Raw genomic sequence first — 10199 nt, 5'->3', positions numbered from 1 at the left:
GCTCCGGCGGATGGTCCCTGTCGTGGGGCGCCAGCCCGTAGTTCCAGTCTTCCGACAGGTTCGCCTTGGTGATGTTATTCACCCGGCTGGCCACCTGGGCCTTGGTGAGCACCGCCTTGGACGTCCGGTTCGGATCGAACCGGCCGGACATGTGCCCGATTTTGTGGGTGCGCATCTGGAGCGGCAGCACCCGGCGCTCGGCGATGGTGCAGAGGAGGTCTTCGGCTGTCAGCCCATTGTCAACGGCTGTCGCCAGGAGGTCCCAGAGCAGGTTCACCTCAGCGTCCGGATCCGTCGAGCGGGCGTTATAGCTCCAGTTGATCCGGCCGACTGGAGGGGCCGGGTTGAACTCCGGCAAGTTGATCCGGTCGACGAGCTGCCCCTCGTTGCGCACATAGAAGAACGACATTTGCCAGTTCTTCACCGAGTCAACGGTGGGGATTTTGGGGAAAGGCGTACCGGGCCGAGTGTAGATCGAGGCGGCGCCGCAGGCTCGCAGGTGGCCGTCGGTGGTTTGCGCCTTCAAGTAGAAGAGCCGGCTCCAAAAGTCGATGTCGGGCCACAAGCCGGCGTAAGCCTCCATGAACGCTACGAAGCAGCTCAGGAGGACGCACGCGTTGGCCGGCAGGTGGTGCGGCTGCAGGCCAAAGTTGTCGAGGAACTGCCGGAAGAATGTCGAAGCCGGCAGGCCCAGCCCGCGATCGAGGTGCGCGCCGAAGACGACGCGCTCGCCGGGCTCCGGCGCGGGCTCCGTCTCCTCGCCGGGCACCCGCGTGACCACCGACTGCGGGATCCGCCGGAGGCGCACCAGTCGTTCGATGTCGTCCTCCCGCATATACGAGCCCCTCCACGATCCGCTGGGAGACGCCATTGTCGAGGTTGAGGAAGAAGATGACCAAGAGAGGCGAAACGGCGAGGAAGAGCCTTGCGACCGCGGCGGCGACAACGGCGGCTGAGGACGCTCCGTCGAAACGCGCGGCCCCGTGGCGCCGGATTGATGGAGTGGCGGTGGCGGCCCGGCGGAAGATCGTCGGGGCAGCGGCTCGCCGGAGTTCGCCAGGAGGTTGCTGGAGAAGAAGCGTGGGCGTGCGACGGAGAAAGTTTGAGCGAGAGAGCAAAGAACGCGAGGAAGAAGAAGGGCGCCTCGGTACCGCTACCGGGGGCATTTATAGCCGCCTGGCGCGCCCGTTACGCGGCCACGTGGCGATCGTGGGCCACGATCAGGATTTACTGCGCCGTAACTCCTCCCACGACCACGACGGTTACCGAAAACGGCCACACCACGTCGCCCACTACCGCACCGGATCCGGAGGAACATTGATGTGACCAGACGAACCGATCGCCAGGCCAGGCGTCAGACCAGTCAAGTCGGGCGCAGGGCCCGAGGCGGCGGAGACTCCGGCGCGCCGCAAGCCGGAGTCGGACAACAAGTTCCACTCGAACCAAAATTCATCAACGAGGCGGAGACGCCATCAGATCTTGCGAGAAAGCAAAAACTGTACAAGTATAAAAAGCGGCCGGCTAGAAGCAGCCGGCAGGAACGAGCCGGATGAGGGTGCAGCCGGCTGAATGGAAATTCTCAGTCGGCCCCTCCAAGTGCCGTCAAATATATTCGAGAAGCCAGGAAAACCTGCCTAGGTCCTTCTAAACGCAGGACCTTGCCAGCTTCGGGGGCTAATGTCGGGGGGAAGACCCCGGATAGGGCAATGGACGCGGAGCAGCCGGCTGGCCGCTGGCCGGCTCGCGACAAAGGCCGGCTGAGGAGCAGCCGGCTGGCGCCGTGGCCGGCTGGTCCGGAAGCCGGCTGGCTCTAGGTCCTAGTCGGCCTGGCTACGGCCACCAATGCTGTAGCTGGGCCGGCTTCTACAAGCCATATCCGACTGGGGTTTGTACCTCAGACCGACTCGAGGCTGGCGAGTCTTGCACTGGAAGGAACCGGGTTGGTGGTCCGGGTTCCTAAAGTCCACGCTGACTCCATCTTCCGTAAAGCGCGGGGCACTGTGGAGCAATAGTGCCACGCGCCGGACAGGCCGTCAGAGCTTACGACAACCCGTACTGGCTACAGTGGCTGACGGCGACAGGGACGCCTCCTCTCCATACCGCTGACCGCAGGCGACCGGATGGGACAGGCCACGATGCCTCAACGGCTCCTGACGTCACCGCCTCGGGAAGGAGCGGAAGCCGGAGCCGGCCAAGCCGGCCAGTAAACTATAGGGTCTTATATGTAAAGTGCCGGCGCCTATATAAGCCGCACTACCCCCTCTCGTGCAGGGGATCGATCATTTATTGCTTCCTCCCACCTACAGAGCTGCCCTGGGAGAGAGACCATCGTCTCCCTTAGCCTCTTAGGAGCAGCCGGACACAGCTCTAGGAGCACCGTTGTATTGTGTGATCATCATATACACTCATAGCAGGAGTAGAGGTTTTACCTCCATCGGAGGGCCTCGAACCTGGGTACGTCGCCGTGTCGCTCGTGCCCATACCCGCATCCGGATACCGCCGTGAGATCCCTCAAGAACCACTTCGATTAGCCACCCTATGGCATATGCCGTGACGATACCACGACACTTAGAGTGCATAACAGATCAACATAACCAAACCAAGTACTAACATAGCATGCACACTTTCACCTTCACACTACGAAAGGAGGCATAGATCACATCAATACTATCATAGCAATAGTTAACTTCATAATCTACAAGAGATCACAATCATAGCCTACGCCAAGTACTACACGATGCACACACTGTCACCATTACACCGTGCAGGAGGAATAAACTACTTTAATAACATCACTAGAGTAGCACACAGATATATTGTGATACAAAACACATTGCAATCATAAAGAGATATAAATAAGCACTTCACTATGCTACTCTGAATTACTCTCTGGCAAGATAACGAACACTAATTCATCATGTAGGCAAACCTTAAAGATGCATTCCCAAGTACTAATGAACACCCCACGCTGTCACTTTGAGCATTCACAGGAGGTACTAACACACCACAATTTCATAGAGACATCCAACTCAAATCATAACTCAGTGAATAAGTATTCTGTGAAATATAGCCTAAGAGACCCACACGGTGCACACACTGTCACCTTTACACACGTGGGACAAGGAGTCTCCGGAGATCACATAAGTAAAATCCACTTGACTAGCATAATGACATCTAGATTACAAGCATCATCATATGAATCTCAATCATTTAAGGCAGCTCATGAGATTATTGTATTGAAGTACATAGGAGAGAGATGAACCACATAGCTACCGGTACAGCCCCGAGCCTCGATGGAGAACTACTCCCTCCTCATGGGAGACAGCAGCGTTGATGAAGATGGCGGTGGTGTCGATGGAGAAGCCTTCCGGGGGCACTTCCCCGTCCCGGCGGCGTCTTGCGGAACAGAGACTCCTGTCCCCCAGATCTTGGCTTCGCGATGGCGGCGGCTCTGGAAGGTTTTCTCTGGTTTCGTCGAACGTGATAGGGTTTTCGCGACGGAGACCTTAAGTAGGCGGAAGGGCAGCCTCGGAGGGGGCCTGGTGGGCCCACACACTAGGGGAGCGCGGCCCCCCCTCTGGCCGCGCCAGGGTGGCGTGTGGGGCCCCCAGGGCTTCCCTCTAGCGGCTCTCGGGTGTTCTGGAAGCTTCATCCAATTATAAGACTCTGGGCATTGATTTCGTCCAATTCCGAGAATATTTCTTTACTAGGATTTCTGAAACCAAAAACAGCAGAAAACAGGAACTGGCCCTTCGGCATCTCGTCAATAGGTTAGTTCCGGAAAACGCATAAATATGACATAAAGTATGCATAAAACATGTAGATATCATCAATAAAGTAGCATGGAACATAAGAAATTATAGATACGTTGGAGACGTATCAAGCATCCCCAAGCTTAGTTCCTGCTCGTCCCGAGCAGGTAAACGATAACAAAAATAATTTCTGGAGTGACATGCCATCATAACCTTGATCATACTATTGTAAGCATATGTAATGAATGCAGCGACAAAACAATGGTAATGACATGAGTAAACAAATGAATCATAAAGCAAAGACTTTTCATGAATAGTACTTCAAGACAAGCATCAATAAGTCTTGCACAAGAGTTAACTCATAAAGCAATAAATCAAAGTAAAGGTATTGAAGCAACACAAAGGAAGATTAAGTTTCAGCGGTTGCTTTCAACTTATAACATGTATATCTCATGGATAGTGTCAATGTAAAGTAATATAACAAGTGCAATATGCAAGTATGTAGGAATCAATGCACAATTCACACAAGTGTTTGCTTCTTGTGGTGGAGAGAAATAGGTGAACTGACTCAACATAAAAGTAAAAGAAAGGTCTTTCAAAGAGGAAAGCATCTATTGCTATATTTGTGCTAGAGCTTTTATTTTGAAAACATGGAACAATTTTGTCAACGGTAGTAATAAAGCATATGTGTTATGTAAATTATATCTTACAAGTTGCAAGCCTCATGCATAGTGTACTAATAGTGCCCGCACCTTGTCCTAATTAGCTTGGGTTAACACTGATCATCATTGCATAACATATGTTTCAACCAAGTGTCACAAAGGGGTACCTCTATGCCGCCTGTACAAGGGTCTAAGGAGAAAGTTCGCATTGGATTTCTCGCTTTTGATCATTCTTCAACTTAGACACCCATACCGGGACAACATAGACAACAGATAATGGACTCCTCTTTTAATGCTTAAGCATTCAACAACAGAAAATATTCTCATAAGAGATTGAGGTTTTATGTCCAAACTGAAACTTCCACCATGATTCATGGCTTTAGTTAGCGGCCCAATGTTCTTCTCTAACAGTATGCATACTCAAACCATTTGATTGTGAAAACCGCCCTTACTTCAGACAAGACAAACATGCATAGCAACTCACATGATATTCAACAAAGAGTTGATGGCGTCCCCAGGAGCATGGTTATCGCACAACAAGCAACTTAATAAGAGATAAAGTGCATAAGTACATATTCAATACCACAATAGTTTTTAAGGCTATTTTGTCCCATGAGCTATATATTGCAAAGGCGAATGATGGAAATTTAAAGGTAGCACTCAAGCAATTTACTTTGGAATGGCGGAGAAATACCATGTAGTAGGTAGGTATGGTGGACACAAATGGCATAGTGGTTGGCTCAAGGATTTTGGATGCATGAGAAGTATTCCCTCTCGATACAAGGTTTAGGCTAGCAAGGTTATTTGAAAGAAACACAAGGATGAACCGGTGCAGCAAAACTCACATAAAAGACATATTGTAAACATTATAAGACTCTACACCATCTTCCTTGTTGTTCAAACTCTTTACTAGAAATTATCTAGACCTTAGAGAGACCAATTATGCAAACCAAATTTTAGCAAGCTCTATGTATTTCTTCATTAATAGGTGCAAAGTATATGATGCAAGAGCTTAAACATGAGCACAACAATTGCCAAGTATCAAATTATTCAAGACATTTTACCAATTACTACATGTAGCATTTTTCGTTTCCAACCAAATAACAATGAACGAAGCAGTTTCAACCTTCGCCATGAACATTAAAAGCTAAGAACACATGTGTTCATATGAACCAGCGGAGCGTGTCTCTCTCCCACACAAGGATGAACTTATTCAAACATAAACAAAAAAAAAGCAAACAGACGCTCCAAGTAAAGTACATAAGATGTGACCGAATAAAAATATAGTTTCAAGAGAAGGAACCTGATAATTTTGTCGATGAAGAAGGGGATGCCTTGGGCATCCCCAAGCTTAGATGCTTGAGTCTTCTTGAAATATGCAGGGATGAACCACTGGGGCATCCCCAAGCTTAGACTCTTCACTCTTCTTGATCATAGTATATCATCCTCCTCTCTTGACCCTTGAAAACTTCCTCCACACCAAACTCGAAACAAACTCATTAGAGGGTTAGTGCATAATCAAAAACTCACATGTTCAGAGGTGACACAATCATTCTTAACACTTCTGGACATTGCCCAAAGCTACTGGACATTAATGAAACAAAGAAATCCATCCAACATAGCAAAAACGGCAATGCGAAATAAAAGGCAGAATCTGTCAAAACAGAATAGTCCGTAAAGACGAATTTTAAAATGGCACCAGACTTGCTCAGATGAAAATGCTCAAATTGAATGAAAGTTGCGTACATATCTGAGGATCACGCACGTAAATTGGCAGATTTTTCTGAGTTACCTACAGAGAATTCTGCCCAGATTCGTGACAGCAAAGAAATCTGTTTCTGCGCAGTAATCCAAATCTAGTATCAACCTTACTATCAAAGACTTTACTTGGCACAACAATGCAATAAAACAAGATAAGGAGAGGTTGCTACAGTAGTAACAACTTCCAAGACTCAAATATAAAACAAAAGTACTGTAGCAAATAAACACATGGGTTATCTCCCAAAAAGTTCTTTCTTTATAGCCATTAAGATGGGCTCAGCAATTTTAATGATGCACTCGGAAGAAATAAGAGTTGAAGCAAAAGAGAGCATCAAGAAGCAAATTCAAAACACATTTAAGTCTAACATGTTTCCTATGCATAGGAATCTTGTAAATAAACAAGTTCATGAAGAGCAAAGTAACAAGCATAGGAAGATAAAACCAGTGTAGCTTCAAAAATTTCAGCATATAGAGAGGTGTTTTAGTAACATGAAAATTTTTACAAACATATTTCCCTCTCTCATAATAACTTTCAGTAGCAACATGAGCAAACTCAACAATATAACTATCACATAAAGCATTCTTATCATGAGTCTCATGCATAAAATTATTACTCTCCACATAAGCATAATCAATTTTATTAGTTGTAGTGGGAGCAAATTCAACAAAGTAGCTATCATTATTATTCTCATCATCAAATATAGGAGGCATATTGTAATCATAATCAAATTTATCCTCCATAACAGGCGGTACTAAAATACCAATATCATTATAATCATCATAAATAGGAGGCAAAGTATCATCAAAGTAAATTTTCTCCTCAATGCTTGGGGGACTAAAAATATCATGCTCATCAAAGCCAGCTTCCCCAAGCTTAGAATTTTCCATATCATTAGCAACAATGGTGTTCAAAGTGTTCATACTAATATGTTCCATAGGTTTTTTAATTTTCGCATCAAACCATTCATGTCTTAAATCAGGAAATAGAATAAGAAGCTCATTGTTGTCCATTATGCCTAACTAGTGTAAACAAGAAACAAAAAGATGCAATTGCAGGATCTAAAGGAAATAGCTTCGAGCGCACACACAACGGCAACAGAAAAGTACTTTACCTGGGACCGGAGTATGAATGCCTTTTACCTTTCCTCCCCGGCAACGGCGCCAGAAAATAGCTTGATGTCTACGGGTGCTTCTATTCTTGTAGACAGTGTTGGGCCTCCAAGAGCAGAGGTTTGTAGAACAACAGCAAGTTTCCCTTAAGTGGATCACCCAAGGTTTATCGAACCCAGGGAGGAAGAGGTCAAAGATATCCCTCTCATGCAACCCTGCAACCACAAAGCAAGAAGTCTTTTGTGTCCCCAACACACCTAATAGGTGCACTAGTTCGGCGAAGAGATAGTGAAATACAAGTGGTATGAATGAATATGAGCAGTAGTACGGCGCCAGAAAAGTGCTTGCTGGCGTGCAGTTGATGGTAGTAATATTGCAGGAAGTAAAGAAGCAGCAAAACAGTAAACAAGCAGCGATAGCAATATTTAGGAACAAGGCCTAGGGATCATACTTTCACTAGTGGACACTCTCAACATTGATCACATAACAGAATAAATAGATAGATGCTAGACTCTACACCCTCTTGTTGGATGATGAACACTACTAACTGTGTAGGATTACACGAACCCTCAATGCCGGAGTTAACAAGCTCCACAATATTCAATGTTCATATTTAAATAACCTTAGAGTGCATAACAGATCAACATAACCAAACCAAGTACTAACATAGCATGCACACTGTCACCTTCACACTACGAAAGGAGGCATAGATCACATCAATACTATCATAGCAATAGTTAACTTCATAATCTACAAGAGATCACAATCATAGCCTACGCCAAGTACTACACGATGCACACACTGTCACCATTACACCGTGCAGGAGGAATAAACTACTTTAATAACATCACTAGAGTAGCACACAGATATATTGTGATACAAAACACATTGCAATCATAAAGAGATATAAATAAGCACTTCACTATGCTACTCTGAATTACTCTCTGGCAAGATAACGAACACTAATTCATCATGTAGGCAAACCTTAAAGATGCATTCCCAAGTACTAATGAACACCCCACGCTGTCACTTTGAGCATTCACAGGAGGTACTAACACACCACAATTTCATAGAGACATCCAACTCAAATCATAACTCAGTGAATAAGTATTCTGTGAAATATAGCCTAAGAGACCCACACGGTGCACACACTGTCACCTTTACACACGTGGGACAAGGAGTCTCCGGAGATCACATAAGTAAAATCCACTTGACTAGCATAATGACATCTAGATTACAAGCATCATCATATGAATCTCAATCATGTAAGGCAGCTCATGAGATTATTGTATTGAAGTACATAGGAGAGAGATGAACCACATAGCTACCGGTACAGCCCCGAGCCTCGATGGAGAACTACTCCCTCCTCATGGGAGACAGCAGCGTTGATGAAGATGGCGGTGGTGTCGATGGAGAAGCCTTCCGGGGGCACTTCCCCGTCCCGGCGGCGTGCCGGAACAGAGACTCCTGTCCCCCAGATCTTGGCTTCGCGATGGCGGCGGCTCTGGAAGGTTTTCTCTGGTTTCGTCGAACGTGATAGGGTTTTCGCGACGGAGACCTTAAGTAGGCGGAAGGGCAGCCTCGGAGGGGGCCTGGTGGGCCCACACACTAGGGGGGCGCGGCCCCCCCTCTGGCCGCGCCAGGGTGGCGTGTGGGGCCCCCAGGGCTTCCCTCTGGCGGCTCTCGGGTGTTCTGGAAGCTTCGTCCAATTATAAGACTCTGGGCGTTGATTTCGTCCAATTCCGAGAATATTTCCTTACTAGGATTTCTGAAACCAAAAACAGCAGAAAACAGGAACTGGCCCTTCGGCATCTCGTCAATAGGTTAGTTCCGGAAAACGCATAAATATGACATAAAGTATGCATAAAACATGTAGATATCATCAATAAAGTAGCATGGAACATAAGAAATTATAGATACGTTGGAGACGTATCATATACCACCATGGCAGGGATAAAGAAGAAATCGGTCACTCCCGTGGCAAGGAAAAGGAGGAGGCCGGCCCACGCGACCGGCCCCGATATGATGACAGACGGTACATCACCGAGGAACAAGTGAGAAACGTGCGGTATCAACGACCGCTCTCCGCACATCTCCTTAACAAGTATGAGTGTCAGTACGACCGCCGCCGGCGGTACGACATAGATGATGAAAGATATCGTCGGTCTGATGTAGACAACGGAAAATATCGTCGGTATGATAGAGACAACGAAGGATATGAGCACCGCGCTAAGGGGAAGTCCAGAGAGCAGGAAGACATGGACAGACACTGGGATTGTCCTTTCTTTAAGCACTGCTGGGATTCAGGAATGAGCCGATTGCCTACAATCGACAACTGCCCGGAGTGTAGACAGCAGAAGGAGGACACAGGTGAGGTTTCAGTGTTCAAGCGTCTAGGGCCTCTCCCATCTCAGAACAGACGAGGTGAGTCATCTCGAGTGGAGGATTTCGAGGAGTCAGAAGATGAAGAAGAAGATAGATACCACCGGCCAAGGTGGTGCCCTGATGGACTCAGTCACTCCCAAAAGTGTAGGGTTCAGCGGCTACGTAACTTGGAGGAAGCCGAGGCGCAATACCTGCACACGTTGAGGAAAGCGCGGCCCGATCTGGCCGTGAAAATTCAGCAAACTTTGGAGACGGAGATGCGTCCACAGAAGAAAGAATGGCGACCCAAACAAGTAAAAGCCGATGCGAAGGCATCGGCTGGCACAAATATGGTGTTCATACTTCCGTCGGAGTTTTGTGCTCCAAGAACCGAAGAAGTGCCGGTAGCACAGTTTGACTGCGGCCCACGGCCAGTTATCTTTGAAAAGCCACGAGAGAAGAGCTACAAACATTTGAAGGCCCTGTACCTAAGAGGTTATATCAACGGGCAGCCTGTCGGCAAGATGTTGGTTGACACGGGAGCGGCAGT

The sequence above is a fragment of the Lolium perenne genome, chromosome 3 (genome assembly GCF_019359855.2).
Source record: "Lolium perenne isolate Kyuss_39 chromosome 3, Kyuss_2.0, whole genome shotgun sequence".
NCBI classification, from domain to species: Eukaryota; Viridiplantae; Streptophyta; class Magnoliopsida; order Poales; family Poaceae; genus Lolium; species Lolium perenne.
This window is presented reverse-complemented; position numbering follows the sequence as displayed.